General features: G+C 37.6%; 1 pseudogene; it reads right to left on the bottom strand.

Moving 5' to 3' along the window:
* Positions 1–5,589: 5,589 nt before the first annotated feature.
* On the bottom strand, positions 5,590–6,522 carry LOC131914209 (olfactory receptor 8B8-like; annotated as a pseudogene).
* Positions 6,523–8,434: the final 1,912 nt, after the last annotated feature.

Genomic DNA, 8,434 nt, shown 5'->3' with positions numbered 1-8,434 from the left:
AGAAAGCTACTATGAACATAGTTGAGCAAATGCCCTTGTTGTATGATTAAGCACACTTTGGGTATATGCCCAAGAATGGTAGAGCTGGGTCTTGCTGCAGATATATTCCCAGTTTTCTGAGAAACCACCACATTGATTGCCAAAGTAACTGTACAAGTTTGCACTCTCACCAGCCATGAAGGAGTGTTCCCTTGCTGCACATCTTCTCAAGCACAAGCTGACACTTGTATTTTTTATTTTAACCATTCAAAAAGGTGTTAGATGGATTCTTAGATTCATTTTGATTTGCATTTCCCTGATGGCTAAGGATGTTGAATATTTCTTTAAATGTTTCTTGACCATTTAAGTTTCCTCTGTTGATAGTTCTCTGTTTAGATATGTACTCCATTTTTAAATTGGATTATTTAGTTTGTCAATGTCTAGTTTCTTAGGTTCCTTGTATATTTTGGATACTAGCCCTCTGTCAGACGTAGAGTTGGTGAAAATAGTTTCCCATTCTGTAAGTCATCATTTTGTCCTGTTGATGGTGTCCTTTGCTTTATAGAAGCTTTTTACTTTTATGAGGTCCCATTTATTAATTGTTGATCTTATTACCTGCACTATGGGTGTTCTGTTCAGGAAGTTGTCTCCTGTGACAATACATTCAAGTCTATCCCCCAGTTTATCTTCTGTCAGGTTCAGTATATCTGGTTTTATGTTGAGGTCTTTGGTCCACTTGGACTTGAATTTCTTTCTCAGTCCACTTGTCATATGTTTATATGAAACTTACTGGCTTTGTGTGTTCATTTTGTATTCAGAAATTGTTTATCAGGTGCAAAAGTTTCTTTGTGGAGTCTTCAGGGTCTTCTTCCTTTCCTTTTTTTTATACATTAATCTCCTTCAATTGTCCCATTGCTCTGATTTTAAGTACCATATTGAATCGGTATGTAGAGAGTGGTATGTAGAGAGAATAGATATGTAGATATCATTGTCCTGTTCCTAATTTGACTGGGTATGTTTGACTTTTTCTCCACTTAGAATAACATTGACTCTGAGCTTTCTGTACATTTCTTTTGTCATGCTGAGGTATGTGAATTATATCCCTAGTCTCTATAAGACATTTATAATGAAGGGACATTGGATTTTGTCAAAGGCCTTTTCTACATTTTATGAGATGATCATGTTTGTTTGTTTGTTTTTTGTTTTGTTTTGCTTTGCTTTGCTCTTAGTCATTTTGGTTTGTGTGGTGCACTATGATTATTGTTTAATATATATTAAACCTCCTTGAATCTCTGGTGTGAAGCCAACTTGATCATAGTGGGTAATTTTTTGATATGTTCTTGAATTTTGTTTCAATGTATTTTATTGAGAATATTTTTATAATTTTTATTTAAAATAAAAGATTTTCTTTTCTTTTACATACCAACCCATTCCCCCTCCTTCCTCTTCTACCACTTCTCCCACCTACCCCTATCCCACCCCCATCACTTCCTAATTGAGAGTAAGGCCTCCCCTGGATAGTCAACACAGGCTGCTATACCATGTTGGGGCTAGGCCTAGCCCCTCCCTCCTGCATCAAGGCGGAGTAAAGCATTGCACCATAGGTAATTGGGTCTACAAAGCCAGTTTGTGCACCCGGGGTTAGTTTTGGTCCCATTCCCAGGGAACCTACAAACACATCAAGCCATGCAACTTTCACCCACACTCAGAGGGCCTAGTTCAGTCCCATGCAGGTTCCCCAGCTGTCAGTCCAGAGTCCATGAGCTCCTATTAGTTTGGGTCAGCTATTTCTGTGTTTTTTCCCATCATGATTCTGACTCCTCCCACCACCGGTTTTATAATCCTTCCTCCCTCTCTTCAACTGAACTCCAGGATCTTGGCCAAGTGCTTGGCTGTGGGTCTCTGCATCTGCTTCAGTCACTGGGTGTAGGTTCTATGATGACAATTAGGATAGATACCAATCTCAGTGCAGGGGAAGGCTAGTTCAAGAACCCTCTCCACCATTACTATGAGTCTTAGCTGGGGACAATCTTGTGAGTTCCTGGGGTTTTCCCTAGCTGCAGATTTCTCCCCATCCCTTTATCTCTTTCATTGCTCTCCCTCCCTGTCTCTTCTCCATGTTCCCATTCCTGTCCTCTCCCATCCTCTGCCCTCTATTCCCCCCTCTCAGTTTGCCCAGGAGATCTTAACTCTTTTCTTTTCCTGGAGTGAGCCATGTGTGTCCCTCTTACTGTCCTCCTCTTTACTTAGCTTCTCTGGGGTTGTGGATTGTAGCCCATTTATCCTTTGCTTTGCTTCTAATATTCACTTATGAGTACATGAGTGAGTACATACCATGTTTGTCTTTCTGGGTCTGGGTTACCTCACTCAGGATGATTTTTTCTAGTTCCATCTATTTGCTTACAAATTTCATGATAACACTGTTTTTTTTTCATCCCCCCCCCCTGCATAATACTCCATTGTATAAATGTACCTCATTTTCTTTATCCATTCTTCTGTTGAAGGGCATCTAGGTTGTTTCCAGGTTCTGGCTATTACAAATAATGCTTCAGTAAACATGGCTGAGCAAATGTCCTTATGGTATGTTTGAGCAACTTTTGGGTATGTGCCCAAGAGAGGTATTGCTGGGTCTCGAGGTAGGTGGATTCCCAATTTTCTGAGATACTGCCATACTGATTTCCAGAGTGTCTGTACGAGATTGCATTCCTACCAGCAGTGGAGGAGTGTTCCCCTTTCTCCACATCTATGTTCATAAAGAATATTGGTATATAATATTCCATTTTCTTGAGTCTTAGTGTGATCTTGGCATCAGGGTAATAAAGTGGCTTCATAAAAAGAATTTGGAAATGTTCCTTTAATTTTTTGTGTGGAATAATTTGAGGAGATTAGTATTAGATTTTCTTTGACTGTCTGGTGGAATTCTACACTGAACTTGCCTTGTTCTAGTCTTTTTCAGTTGGGAGATTTTTAACCACCACTTCTATCTCAACATGAGTTATGGGTCATTTAGGTTGTTTATTTGTTGACAATATATGGGAATCAAAAACAGTCTAGCCACTTTTTGAAGCAGGCAATGTTACTACAACTTTGTGAAACAATCTGGTAGTTCTGTAAATGTGTAGAAATTCAATTAGCACATGATATATCACTTATACATAAATATATACTAAGGAGTTGAACATATGAACACAAAATGAATCTTGTTTGTAAAATAATCACTCCCGATTCATTAAGAGTAAATTTAACCTATGTATGCATCATTTAATAAGTGAATAAAAACATCATGGTAATGCCATATATAAGAATTTTATTCTGGTTTTAAAACAATAAGTTCAGTAGGAATGAACTTTAAAAATATATTACTACATATAATGAGAAAATCCAGCATGTATTATTTAACTTTGTGGATTTTACACAATAAGAAAATACATTGAAATAAAATAAAACAATAGTAAGATTTATCTTTGCTACAGGTTGGTATTGGATAACAGTAGAAAGTTAAGACATGACTTCAAATTAGTCTCAAATGCATCTGATTGGTCATTGTAAACTCTGAAATTATAGAATGATAAAAAAAGTGACACATTTGTAAGTCTTCTAAGTATACCAATAATCAGTTTCAATTTGACCAACAGGGAGGGGAAATGAGGTACTTCCATTCCCCACATCATGGCTAACCTTTCTCTTTGTCTCTCTTCTCTCTCTCTCTCCCTCCCTCCCTCTTGCCCCCTCCCTCCATCCCTCTGTCTCTTACTCCCCCCCTCTTTCTTTGTCTTATTTTTCTTTTTGTCAGTTGTTGCCCAATCCCTTCAAGCTGTAAGAGTCTGGTCTCTAAGAGCAGCCTTTGTCTTAAAAGTCCATCTCTAACATGCACAGCTGTTTGCTTCCTACTTGATCAGCCTTCTTGCTGTACTACACCTGGTGGTTCCAACACCAACTCTGAGCAGAGAATCACTTTAAAAAGTTCAATTACTCAATTTCAGAGTTTCGTTAGGAAACTGTCTTTGCATCTTTAGGACTCATATTCTTATTGAAGTAGAAGCCAAAATTTCCTGAATAAAGTAGAATCATTCATCTCTATTAATGTAATTGTCTTCACAATTTTTTGCCCCAATAAGCCAGATCCAAACATCTGTTCTCCAAATGTCAATTAAAAGAGCCAAATTATTATCTATGTACTTAAAAACATATGCATTTAATAATAATTTATGAATAAAGATTCCATGAATTTGAAGGAGAACATAGAGGGGTTTAAGCTGGATTTGGAAGGGAGAAAGAGTTGGAAGACATATTGTATACAATAGTAACTCAAAAATAAACAAATAAATAATAAATAAATTAATTAATTAATAGTGAAAAGCAGAATATAGAGATCACCCAATGAAGCAAATGTGGGAAGAGTTTCAGTGACACTTACTCCCCAAGGCCATTTTCAGGGAAACCTGACTTGATGGTAAGGTTTAAATAAAAGGCAAAACCATAAACACTTATGTGGTCTGGCTAAGATGTGGTCCTATCCATCATTGTCTTAATTCTGTGTCTCTCCTGAAAGATCAGTCTTTCTTACCAAGTGATCTGAAAGTTGTTAGTCTTTCTAGATGAGACAAGATCCTCTTCTGGCACACAAATTGTCCCTAGTGCTTCAATCTATCTCCCAGCAAAAGATTCCTAGAGAAATAAACATTTATTGTGGTCTATTCTTTCAATATTCTGATAGCGAAAGAGATAGGCACAGGTGTCTGTTTAGAATGCATTCAGAGGGTAGCCTAGAACTCCTAATTCTTCTGTCTCCACCTATTTGACATTCCTGATTAGGCAGGCTTGGTATATTTCCTTATAATCTTCTCAAAGGTGAAATATAATTCTGATGTAACACTCAGTGGGGACAACTTCAGTATAATTATATTTTCTTCAGATCTTCTATATTGCCATTCACACAATGAAACATGACAAAAAGATTATGAAGTTCGTGACTGAGAAGTGTCTGAGACTTGGCTATCTTCTTTTGAAAAGACTCTAAAAATAGGAGATCAAATTGCTAACTAATTCAACTCAATTGATTCTTCTTTTTTTTTTTTTTTTGGTTTTTTGAGACAGGGTTTCTCTGTGTAGCTTTGCACCTTTCCTGGAACTCACTCTGTAGTCCAGGCTAGCCTCAAACTCACAGAGATCCACCTGCCTGTGCCTCCCGAGTGCTGGGATTAAAGGTGTGCACCACCACAGCCTGGCTTCAATTGATTCTTTTAACACTTTTCAGACATTGAAGAATGAATGTGTGATCCTTTCTTTACACTTGCAAAAGTCAAGGCACTAATAGCTTTATGTGTCAATCACCAACATTTGAAAGGAATATATCCATGCACAGGAGAGGAAGAAAAAAACCACAGGCATAATGCAAGATTCATATTTCATTTCAGGTGGCAGACAGAAATGTTATTCCACAAAGACATTATATTAACCTTAAGAGTGAAGAGCCTGCAAGAAATATAACTTCAAACTTAAGAACCCATGGCAGAAAGAAATGTGACAAGAAAGCTGCACTCACAAAGCACTAACCACTGATATTTCCTCTGGGGTTTAACTACAGACAAAGGTTAAATTGAATTCTAATCAATACATTGTCCTACTCAGGGTTTTTCTCAGGGCAACTTTAACATCTTTGTTCCTCAAGCTGTAGATTAAGGGGTTCATCATGGGGACCAGGATAGTATAAAAGATGGAAGAAATTTTCCCCTCATTCATAGATCAAGCTGAGGAGGGCTGAAGATACATAAATATGCTTGATCCAAAAAACAGAGAAACTGCAAATAAATGTGAACTGCAGGTACTGAAGGCTTTGTATTTGCTCTCAGTGGACCTCACCTGGAGTATGGTGCCAAGAATGAAGCCATAGGAAGTAAAAATGATGGAAGTAGGAACAACAATGTCCTTTCCTACTACAATGAACAGCTCCATCTCATTGACATAAGTGCTGGTGCAGGAGAGCTGCAGTAAAGGGAGGAGGTCACAGAAGTAGTGGTTGATGATGTTCCCATCACAGAAGGTCAGTCTCAGCATGAAACCAGTATGGATCATGGCACCAGAAAACCCCATCAAATATGATCCAAGCATAAGATAGATGCACACCTTAGGGGACATAGCAATGTTATACAAGAGTGGATTGCAGATGGCCACATAACGATCATAGGCCGTTGATGTTAGCACATAACATTCAGAAATGCCAAAAAAGCAAAACAAGTACAGTTGGGCCATGCACCCCGTGTAAGAGATAACATTCTTCTTTACTAAGAAGTTCATCAGCATTTTGGGTGTAATCACTGAAGAATAGCAGAGGTCTATGAGGGACAAGTTAAAGAGGAAAAAGTACATGGGTGTGTGGAGGTGAGAGTTCAGCACAATTAGAACGATCAAAGTCAAATTTCCTAATGTGGTTACCATATATATTATTAGAAAGAATAAGAAGAGGGGTACTTGGAGGTCAGGCTCTTCTGTTATCCCCAAGAGAATGAATTCTGTCACTAATGAGCCATTTGCCATAGCCATTGCTTGCCAAGAAAATCTGGGGAGAAAAAAAATGGCAAAAGTATAGAAAAAATCACAACTGACAACTATCTCTGATAATCTTGAGGAATGTCCTGGGAATACAATGACCCACTTGAAAACAGTGTACCCACCTGTTACATGATACAAAGTGGCATTCTTCCCTACTAAATGAATATAATGCTTGTCTTTAACCCTAGCTCTTGGGAAACAAAGGCAGATAGACCTCTGTGAGTGTAAGGTAGCCTGTTCTACAGTGACACCTCCCCCTCTACATACACAAACACACACACATGGAAACACACACACAATATCACAAGTAGACTACACTACTGGGTTAATTATTCTCATTCTACAATGACTGCTAGAAAAATCTAGAGAAAAATACCGTGGAATGGAACAGGACAGAAATGCTCATCTCCTTATCCTCTATATCCTTATCCCTTTAGGATGTACAAGGAAGGTATAACAACCTCCTACTGATCCCAGTGTGCGTTCTGTGGAGTGCAAATCATGAGTATTGTTTCCACACAAAATAGAAGATCCAGAATCTAGGAATAGTTAAGGTACTCAGGAATATGCATGGTCTCAAGGAACTTTAAATTTTCCATGGAGAGGTAGGTTACTAAATAAAAGCACTGCAACTTAAATATTTACTGGATCTCTGGATGGTGTCAATTCACCCTTCTCAGGCATTTTTCTTTGAATTTCACTTGAATCATAAGCCTGCCCTAAGAAAAGAGAAAGAGGCACAACATAGATCCTTGGACTAGTCTTAAGCTGAAGTTACGGTACAAACAGAAAAGACAATGCAATTCAGGAGAAAACCTACATAATCTTCCCTGCATGTGAAATTTGTAATGGTCACATTCTCAGGAGGAGAAAGAAAGGTGTTGGTTGTTGGAACCTATAGGAGAGTAAAACAGGTGAGGCTTGGCCAAGTTGAAGAATATTCAATTATGAAACAAAAAAAGGTTCTTGATTTCAAATGTTCAGCAATGATAAACAAGTTCATAGTACTATATTTTATATCTCTATTTGATATAAAATGACATTATATTATCATATTATATATACACAACTATCTCCACAAAACACACAAACATACGAAGGATGTAGATGAATTAACTTCATCATTGGCTCATTTCAACAATGCATTTTTTGGCCAAAGCACCAAGACTTATATGACATATATATTATCTGCACATTAGTAGTAATTCAACAAACAAGTTAAATAAAAATTAAAATATTAATGGGAATAGATTTTAAAAGTTACCCCATTTAGAAGAGAAAAAAAAACCATGGACTCATTGTCGTTATTACTTACTGTTTTTGTCTTAGAAAGCCAATATCAGGTCCTGAGTCTTTGATTGCTTTGATTCTATGAGAATGCTTAACAAGTTATTTTCAGGCATTTCCCAGACACCTTTCTAAATTATGGCCCACAGGTTGTAATACTACTTCTTAATCCAGTAAAACAACAAGAGGAAAAGGAGCCAATTTTCTTTTCTCACACCTGCCGCTTGAAACTCCATTTTCTTATGGGTTTCATTTCATAATGCACTCAGGATACTCCACATGCTTTCTTGGGCTCTTGCAGGGGACTGAAGACAGATATTAAAAAGGACTGGAGTGATGGCTTGTACATGATAGACCAATGTGTATCCTTAGTGCCTTGGAGATTCAATCAATGCCTGTCTTGGTCTTTTGGGATTGTTTGTCCTCAGTACTTGAGCCAAAATTAAATTCCCTTCTCCTAATCACCTTCTTTGAAGAAATCCATTGTTTATTTCTTTCAATATCATAGAAAATCTAATTAAATCTATTAAAAGTTAAACCAGGACAGGGGTCGTGACAGGTTTCTGTAGTGCTGACTGATGGAATTTTAATTCCAGACACATAAGAAAATTCCAGT

This window comes from Peromyscus eremicus, chromosome 7 (genome assembly GCF_949786415.1).
Source record: "Peromyscus eremicus chromosome 7, PerEre_H2_v1, whole genome shotgun sequence".
In the NCBI taxonomy this organism is placed as follows: Eukaryota; Metazoa; Chordata; class Mammalia; order Rodentia; family Cricetidae; genus Peromyscus; species Peromyscus eremicus.
The sequence above is the reverse complement of the archived record's forward strand: the minus strand, read 5'-3'. Positions and strand labels throughout refer to the sequence as shown.